General features: G+C 30.7%; 1 protein-coding gene across 1 annotated transcript in view; it reads left to right on the top strand.

Moving 5' to 3' along the window:
• Positions 1-602: 602 nt before the first annotated feature.
• LOC134282099 (uncharacterized) overlaps positions 603-9,657 on the top strand; it is a gene marked incomplete at its 3' end in the record, with an annotated part of 30,812 nt that continues 21,757 nt past the window's right edge. The window contains exon 1 of the mRNA XM_062764546.1: positions 603-701. The remainder of the gene's footprint in view (positions 702-9,657) is intronic.

Genomic DNA, 9,657 nt, shown 5'->3' with positions numbered 1-9,657 from the left:
TTGATTATAATATTCTGCTTGATTTCGCATACATTTCAAATTATAATTAAACCAAATCTCGTATTTATAAAATCATAAACATAACATTTTCTGAAGTGTAGGATACTAAAGATTTATTACTAAATATCTTATTTAATTCAAAGTTCAACTTTCAAACAGTTCAAAACATGAATCTTTCAAATTTTGAAAATAATATAATGCATAATGTTTGAAATATCAAAATATCAGACTGAAAATATATTTTTCTGAATAGTTCAGAGGGAGAGAGGAACCTGCCCATTTCATATGAAGTTGATGGTACGTCGATGGATAATCTAAATACAGTCATGTATAATTATAATTGCCGTTAAAATATGATATCTTTGAATGCAAATGTCATAGTTTTTAAATGGTGTCTAGTGTTTTGAGGTTATTTTTTGATTTAAATAATAAACTTTAAAATTTTAGGCTTCCTAACCCTAACAGCGAAGTCTCTTCAGTTCTTTCACAAAACACAAATTTTTGGCGGAACATAACACTCGTTATACTTTAAGCAAAAAAATGTTTTTTTCTAAGCTTTTGTGATAAAATAAACAATCTCAGTGGTTGTTTGAGTTGTGCATTAGGTTTAAGAATATGAAACTAAAAACATGAATAATATTTATCTACATCCTTTTCTTCCTAGATGAACAAGACACTAATGTTGAGACTGCTTCTCACTTGTAAGTTTATGTTATACTTTTTTTTTACTTTTAAGAAGACTTTTGAAAGTCTATCAAAATGAATTTGCATTTAAGCAAAATATCTTAAAGAATACAAGTTACAGCAAAATGTGCAAAGTTTAAAAAAGATGGGCGCATTTGGCGGATGATCTGCAGGAATCATTTGTACGAAACATTTATGGTATAAATGTCCACGAGTAGGTTAGCTGGCTATAGCTGGTTAGATTTAACAAAAAAACATAGGCTTTTTGTTTCATTTAGTTTGAAATACTTTGTCAGATTGAAACATTTATGACCATGTCTCTTAACATGGTAATGCTTCACAAAATTAAACACATACATGAATAGATAAAACGCATACATGAATATGGTAAGCGTACATATCGGTAAAGTAGAATAGAAGATTGTAATTTTTTTTTTTTTTATCTTTTATTTCACAATTTTCATCAATACCCATTTACAATTGCCAGTTAACCCGGGTATTTAGGATAACCAGCATAAAAACAACAAAGAAAAAAAAACTACAAAATATAAGTTATAACAGATTTGTTAAAAGTTTAACTTGGTATGTTTTTGAAAAATTTAAAATGAAATTTATATCTTTTTCTAATGAACCTCTAATAATTTTTTCTAACATGGACTTTTCTTGTATGATATTTTCTATTCTATTTTTTCATTTTAAATTTATATATATTATATGCCAAATATGATATAAAAGTATTATAAAAAGAATTCTTGAATTTGTTTCCAAGTAAAATCCTATAACAGTATGTTTCCATTGCACAACAAATTTCATAACAATATTCAACTTTTGCCATACACCTTTTACATTATCACAATTAAAAAAAAGATGTTTGATATCTTCATATTCATTTCTACAACATTCACATTTTGGATTTGTTCTTAACTTACATTTTTGAAAAGAATTACAACTTAGAATATTATTCAGCAATTTATAATTAAATTCACTCAGATGTTTATCATACATGAGTTTGATTTTATTTCTATAAATATTGCGCCAGTGTTCTTTACTAACACAGAAAATTCGACCTAATATTGATTGATAACATGGATATTTAAACTTTCTGACAGCATATTCTCATAGAAAAACTTAAATTTTTCATCTGTAATACAATGAAGACCACTGTTAAAATTGAATGAATATACAGAGGTTGTCTTGGTAAAAACACAGCACTTCATATCAAACATATTACTCTGTTTAGTTACTTTATTTTTTAAATTCTTGTATTCACACAACCAATTAGATTTATTTATCAGAGTATTTGAAATTTCTTGTAACGTTTTAAAGTTACCATTTTCGTCAAAGAGATCTTTTGTATACAATATATTTCTTGCAATCCAATTTTTGAAGCATATCGTTTTACCTTTAAATTCATACAAAATGTTACTCCAAAGTGGTTGTCGTGCAAATTTGACATTAGATAAATCCGATATTTGTATTTCCTTTTTGCTTTCATTAAAATAACAGAATATTTCTCTATAAAAATTAGGCAAGTTAGATATAAGTGAGAAGTTTTCGAGTTATCTTTCAGACAATGTTAATAAAGAATTAATGTCTATATTCATTTCGCTAAGGTATCCGTTTATGACTTTATTTAATATGCAAGATTAATCACTTTCTTATTACCCAAGATGCCTTTAATGCCTTTAATTTTAGTTCGATATCAACTAATCCTATTCCGCCATCTTCTTGTTTGCATATAACAGTGTCTCGCTGAATTCTATCTCGTTTGTTCCATATGAAATTGAATACGCTACTTTTTAATTTTTTTTTATCAACTCGTTGTCTGGAATGGGTAATATTGAGCCAACATACATTAACTTTGATATAGCTGAAGAATTAACTACACAAGACTCCCCCCCCCCCAAATTGTTAATTTTCTCTTTTTCCATGATTGAAACAGTTTTTCCATATCTTCATAAATTTTAGTCCAATTCAAGATGTAGCATTGATCTTTATTATGTCCAATAAAAATACCTAAGCAGCGAACAACATCATTGGTTACATTAATATCGCACACATTTGAGTGCCTATCCTTGAGACTACCTAGTATAAATTGTGTTTTATTCAGATTAATTTTTGATCCAGCGTGGTTGCAAAAAGTTTGAACAATTTCAATTGCTGTTTCTAGTAAGGATATATCTTTTTAAGCTAAAGTTATATCATCCACATGTTGTAGATTTTTTAAATCTGGCGAAGTTGCATTTAGTTTAATACCTTTAATATGTTCATTATTTTTTATTTTAAAAGCTAATATTTCTGCGACAAATAAAAGTAGCAAGGCTGAAATAGGACATCCTTGTCTTATTCCTCTAGACATAGAAAAAGATTTTGAAATCCAACCATTATTTTTTACTTTAAAAATTGGGTTGGTGTATAAAATTGTTATCCAGCTGATAAAGTTTTCACCAATGTTAAATTTTTCGTGTACATTAAATATGTAAGACTCCAAAGTGCGATGGTGACGCCAAAGTCCGATGGTCTCGCCAAACCCCGATGGTCTGCGCCAAACCCCGATGGCACGCGGTCTTTACGGACGCCAAATTCCGATGGTCACGCCAAAGTCCGATGGTTGGTTTCCTATGAGACGCGCGACGCTAATGTGCGATGGTCTGACACGCCAAAGTCCGATGGTGCGGATGAACAATCAACGTTTATGACGTCACAATAATCTGACGTCAATCATTGACACCGTTGTCCTGCATTCAAAAGCCATCATTTTTGAATTTGTACTTGAGTACAATTTCATTGATTTTGCTTATTGCTTGCACCTCCCAGAGATATTATGGTTAGTTCTTGCACACCACTCGAATGATTAGGGTTAGTTTTCTTGCATTGCACAACCTTAGAGATTTTGGGTCAGTCCTCACTAGTCGAGTGATTAGGGTTAGTCTTGCACCCATCCAAGATATCTATAGGTTATTGTTATTACACACTTTTCAAGCGTTAATCTGGCGAAACTATTTGAGAGATAAGGGTTGGTTTTCGCATTTATTTATATATACTTGTTTTTAAGACCTTGGCATGGCGTGTCATTGAGGTTTGGTGCAGAGGTACTATGACGTAATAAACGTTAATTGATTTCCGCACCATCGGACGTTGGCATGTCACACCATCGGGGTTTGGCGCAGACCATCGGGGTTTGGAGTGACCATCGGATTTTGGAGTCCCATTGCACTTTGGAGTCCTACAAATATAAAATTCCATTGTATCGAATCAAAAGCTTTTTCAAAATCTATAAATAACAAAATTCCTTCCCTATTATTTTCTATGCAATGTTCATTAATATCTAAAACAATTCTAGCATTAATTCCAATATATCGTCCTTTGATCTATGCCGATTATTCTTTACTTATCAATTGATATATAACTATTTGTAATCTTCTTGCAAATATGAAAGCTATAATTTTAAAGTCAGTGTTTGTTAAACTTAAAGGTCGTTAATTCTTAAAATCATTCTTATCTCCTTTTCTAAATAAAACTGTAATAAGAGATATACGTTGTGAAAAAGTAAGCTGTTTATTGTCAAAAACGGATAGCAGTACTTTGTAAAATAAAGAGCCTATAAGGTTCCAAAAACATTTATAAAATTCTCACGGTAAACCATCTAAGCCAGAAGATTTATTGTTTTTCATATTATAAACTGCTTCTTTACATTCATATATTGTAGGCTTTACATCACATTTTTCCTTCTCTTGATTTTCTAATTCAGGAAATTAATATTTGTAGATACTTTGATATTTCAGTATTATCAATTAATTTACTGCTGTAAAGGTTTTTGTAAAAAGTGCACATTTCGTTCAATATCTCAGAATTTGAAGAGAATGTCTTAGTTTCATTTCGTACTTCAAAAATTGTATTATTAGCTTGATTTTTCTTTTCTAATCCAAGGAAATAACCTGTTTTTCTTTCGCCCTCTTCTATCCATTGTGCTTTAGATCTTATTTGTGTGTCATTTGCTAATTCAGTTTGCATTTCATCTAAATCTTTTTCCAACTTTCTTTTTTCGTTCATATTAATTTGAGCGCTAGGAAGATTTTCAAGTTCATCAATTTTCTTTTCAGTTAACTGTATCTTCATTTTTATATTGTGTTTAGATTGTTTTGCATAATTTATCGAGAAATCGCGAATTTTTACTTTAAATAATTCCCATTTTGAAATAGAATGCAGCGATTTATCTAAATTCATTTAAAATTTTGATTACACCTTCTTTATAATCAGTCTTTTCTAAGTGAGATACGTTTAATTTCCAATATCAGGAACCGTGTTTTTGTTTACTAAAATCCACAAATGTTTTAAGGTATCTATGATGGCTCATTCTAGTGTTTTTATTATGTGTGCCTGGTATGCGTCTTATAATTATATTTTTCATGAAATTCAAGGTATCGCTACTTACAAATACATGATCTATTCTACTTTTAGGACAGTTATCTGAAACACACCAGCTAACACCATATCTCTGAGGATGTTTATATTGCCATAGATCTACAAGATCTAAATGATTTAAAATTTCTAATAAGCGTTTTTGCGATTTATCACTTTTCTTTTCAAAGCTACAATTAAAATCTCCACAAAGGAATATTTTACTTCCTTCAGAGGAATATAAAGAAGTAAATGTTTTAAGTCTGTTGCAAAAGGTTATTCGCGCATTTTCACTATTAGGTGCATTGTAATTGATTTTGCTCTCTGTGCAACTGAACCCAAATTTATCTAATTAAAAAATTAAATACACCAGTACAAAATGAAACTGACAAATAATTTGATCATTACAAAAAAAATTAACGCCCCATGCGGGGCTCAGACCAAAAAACTATTCACACCTTGTACACTGAACAGGTAGCCTATCTTACAGAGCTATCAGCGTTACACATTAAGTGGATTTTACAAAGGAGGATGAAGTACCACATTTACACAGTTTGATTTTTTTTTTTTAGAAATTATAGTTAATTTTTTATAGATTCTGGGTCTTCTTTTCATTTTTTGCAAATGTATGTTCGTTTCTTTGAAGTAAAATACAAACGCTTAACGTTTAAAAGTCATGGAGAGAAGACCCAGAGAAATAATTTTTTTTTTTTTAGATAAACTGTTTAGAGGTTTGTTTTTGTGTTCAGCCAAGTGAAACTCGTTTAAAATTAAAATCTCAGTATCTTAATAAATACATCATGCTTTTTTATTTAAAAAAAAATGACCATGGCACCTTCTATTGCAATGCTGTCTTGAAATGTATTCAATTCGGTTGTCAAATGCAATATCTTGCAGAAGCAATGTGCACAATACACTTGCAGGACTGCACAGCTGCAGGTCTTATAAAACAATAACATGAAATTTGTTGTATATGTACATATAGTTGAACGTCATGGGTACAACATTTTGTTTTGTTCCTAGCAATTCTATGCGTATTTTCCAGTCCCATGATTCCGGTATTGAAAACTATTGAATATTTCTGTAATCTGTTGTCTCTAGTGCCCAAATTACACAACGCAATTAAAGAGAGATATCTCGTAAAATGTCCACGTGTTGAAAGTATCGATCGACATATTTAATATTGCTTTTTTTAAAATAAAAGTTACATAGATGTTTACATCGTTTCATGGAATACTCCTTCTTGGATTTTACAATTGACCTGAAAAATTAAAAGGCGCCCAGTTTTAGCAGTTCCGATTAAGGTTAACGCCTGTTATTTCTTTTGCAGGGAAGGCTATAAATTATTTTTGTTAAATAAGCACATTAATTCCACATATGAAGTAAAGTGTTTAATAAGAGGCCCAGGGACCACAACACTCACCTGAGCACATCAGCTAAAAAAAGCACATATTATGATATGGACGAACTAGAATCTACAATACCTGAGGACAATTCTACATAAATATACTAATCAGGGCTTTGAAGTACTTGAAAAGAAGATTTGAAAAGGTTTCACTATATATTCCTATGAGAATTTTTGGTCGACCATTTTGGCCCCACCCTATCCCCGGTCTTGATTTGAATAAATTTGAATCTACACAACTAAGGATAATTTCACATGAGTTTCATCTTTCCTGGCCCAGTGGCTCTTGAGAAGAAGATTTTTATAGATGTTTCCTATATATTTCTATGTAAAACTTTGATCGGCCATCTTGGCCCCGCCCTACCCCTTAGGATCATGATTTGAACAAACATGAATCTACATTACCTTAGGATAATTTCACATGAGTTTCATCTTTCCTGGCCCAGTGGTTCTTGAGAAGAAGATTTTTAAAGATTTTTCCTATATATTATATAAATTTGGCTTAAAATAGACTATGTAGAGCAACAGAAAAATAAAAAATATATTCCAAGAACACATATGGTATAATCCAAAAATAATTATCGGTAGGTCTTCTGTCTTTCTTAAAAACTATTTTAATTTCGGTTTTGTTTTCATAAGTGACTTGTTCAACTTAGGTAATAATTTTTTAAGCCTAGACACTTTTAAATATCTTGGTATTAAAACAAATTTTGTTGAATTCTCAGTTTTGAAACAGGCTGTGTTAGACAGATTTGTAAACAAAAACCAAATGACTATGTTTTTTTCTTATAGTCCAAACATACCCAGTTCTGTGAAGATGTTTTATATTAATATGAAAGGCTGTAAAGACATATATGATATTCTTATTTATAGAAAGAAAAAAACAAGTACTTCAATTTTAAAATGGAATAAAAATGGATATTTATTCACAATGCGAGAATGGAGTAAAATTTTTGAACTTCCATTTAAAATTACACAAGAATCTAAACTGCAGTGGCTACATTTTCAAATTTTACATAGAATAGTTCCAACAAATTTATATCTTTTTAAACTTAAGATAAAGGAGTCTCCAGCTTGCATTTTCTGTAAGACTGACATTGATTCAATTGAACATTTTTTAATGAATGTAATTTAGTAAAAGAGCTTTGGAGTGATATTGAAGAGTAGTTTGTGTGTAAGTTTAATATATCTGTAATTATTGACAGAACAACAATATTATTTGGCAAACATAAGAATAAGGATGTCCATAAAGTGCAAAACTTGATGACACTGATAACTAAGAATTATATCTTTTCGACTAAATATTAAATCCTCATGTTCTAAGTATAATGACTCTAAACACTATTATTGTTGAAAAATTCTTGGTAGAGAATTTTTTTTACTTTTGAAACAATATAAACAAGCTAATTCAGAGAATTTGTGTCCCCCGCTTAGGAAAAAAGTAAACCATGCACAGTTCGGCGGTGGGGGTCAGTCTGTCTTTGTTAATTTTCCTCGTAGTTTTCTCATCAATACCCCATGGCATATAAGTAAGGTTAAAATTTAAACACACTTTCTGTTTTTGAATGACTTTTGATGGGATTCATTTTTGTACGAAATCGATTTTACTTTCTCTGTCCGTACCTAAAAAAAATCTCTTCAACATATCAAAATCCCCCCCCCCCCCCGTGGTTGTGTATTTTGATGTATTTTTGCGTTCGCAGCTAGGTTAAGGACGCCCATAGGAAATATGCCTTGAAATATTTCGAGAATAGCAATATAATTTTATATCTTTTTTATCAGCATGAGTTTAAATTTAATGGGATATGTACCAATGCATATGTATGTATGTTGTCTCAACCGAGTTTGGCCACAGCGACTTTACGAACATCAGCTGTATGTCACGTGACATCGTTAAAATTAGAAAAAATTATGTACGGATACAAAGATCGTAAAAAATCAAAGATATACGAATAATTTTATCAAGAAATTAATTGTGTTTTCTCTAAGGCAAATAACCCGAAAAGTGTTGGGAGCATTATCTCCATGTACGAGAATTATATAAAATGTAACCGTCTGATGCAAAAAACCTCGTGTATTTACACTATACGCATTGAAATATTGTAGAATTACAGAAAAAATCAACAGCGCACAACTTGCTCCCAGCACTTTTCAAAATAGTAGAGACTGTGAAATAATTAAAAATATGACTCAATTTTAGTCGATCACATTTATTTAGTTTTAAATTTCACATTTATATGTTGCAATTATAGCTTGATCTGCGTCTTAAGTGCAGAGAAACTGCGTGTTAAACTAGTCTATGACGTCATATCTGTCAGTACAGCGAGATCAAGTTGACTTTAATTTTACATTCAAATAGTGTTGTAATGACAAGATAAGTTACGCATTAATTTATGTTTACAATAATTAGGAGAAATTACTGTATGTAAAAGTGTATGAAAAAGAGATTCATTATTTATTCGCGGAGATTCATTTGTGCAGTTTCACCGTGACGTCGTAATCGATTGCCCGAAAGGTCTGCATAGACTGATCTACCTTTGGCAGTCCTAAACCTAGCTGCGATGAAAAAGCTTAATCCACGAACCATAAATAGGGTCCCATTTCTCATAATTTACGTGACTTGTATTATAGATAGTGTACACGTTAAGCTGTTCTGAATCGTTTTTTCTTTATTCGATATCTATGATACTTTTCTTTCAAAAAGAGGTCTTGCAATATGGCAGTGTTTTGAACGAATCATGAAGAGGTTTTGATTTTAATTTGACTTCATTAACATCCGTTTTCGACGGAAATATTGCACATGTGTAATGAATCAATATGGTCTACGGTGAGGATCATCAAAAATATTTATTCTAAATCCCTCTCTAAATTTTTCATATTTGCTTTTTCAAAAAGAAGTCTTGCAATATGGCAGTATTTGGAACCATGGTGAGGTTTGATTTCATTTTGACTTCATACACATTAATTTTCGACGGAAATGTTACACATGTTAAATAAAAAAGAATGGTCTAGTGTGAGAATCATCAAAATTATTTATTTTAAAACCAAGTAGGCTCTTTAAATTTTTCTATTTGCTAGGCCATTTAAGGCACTTTGTTGGTCGAGTTATATATATATTTTTTTGATATTTTGCTCAGTTCCATCAAGCGAAATGCTTAACATGGCAG

The sequence above is a fragment of the Saccostrea cucullata genome, unplaced genomic scaffold, assembly GCF_032062105.1.
Source record: "Saccostrea cucullata isolate Sc308-1 unplaced genomic scaffold, CSIRO_AGI_Scuc_v1 ctg5563, whole genome shotgun sequence".
NCBI lineage: Eukaryota > Metazoa > Mollusca > Bivalvia > Ostreida > Ostreidae > Saccostrea > Saccostrea cuccullata.
The sequence above is the reverse complement of the archived record's forward strand: the minus strand, read 5'-3'. Positions and strand labels throughout refer to the sequence as shown.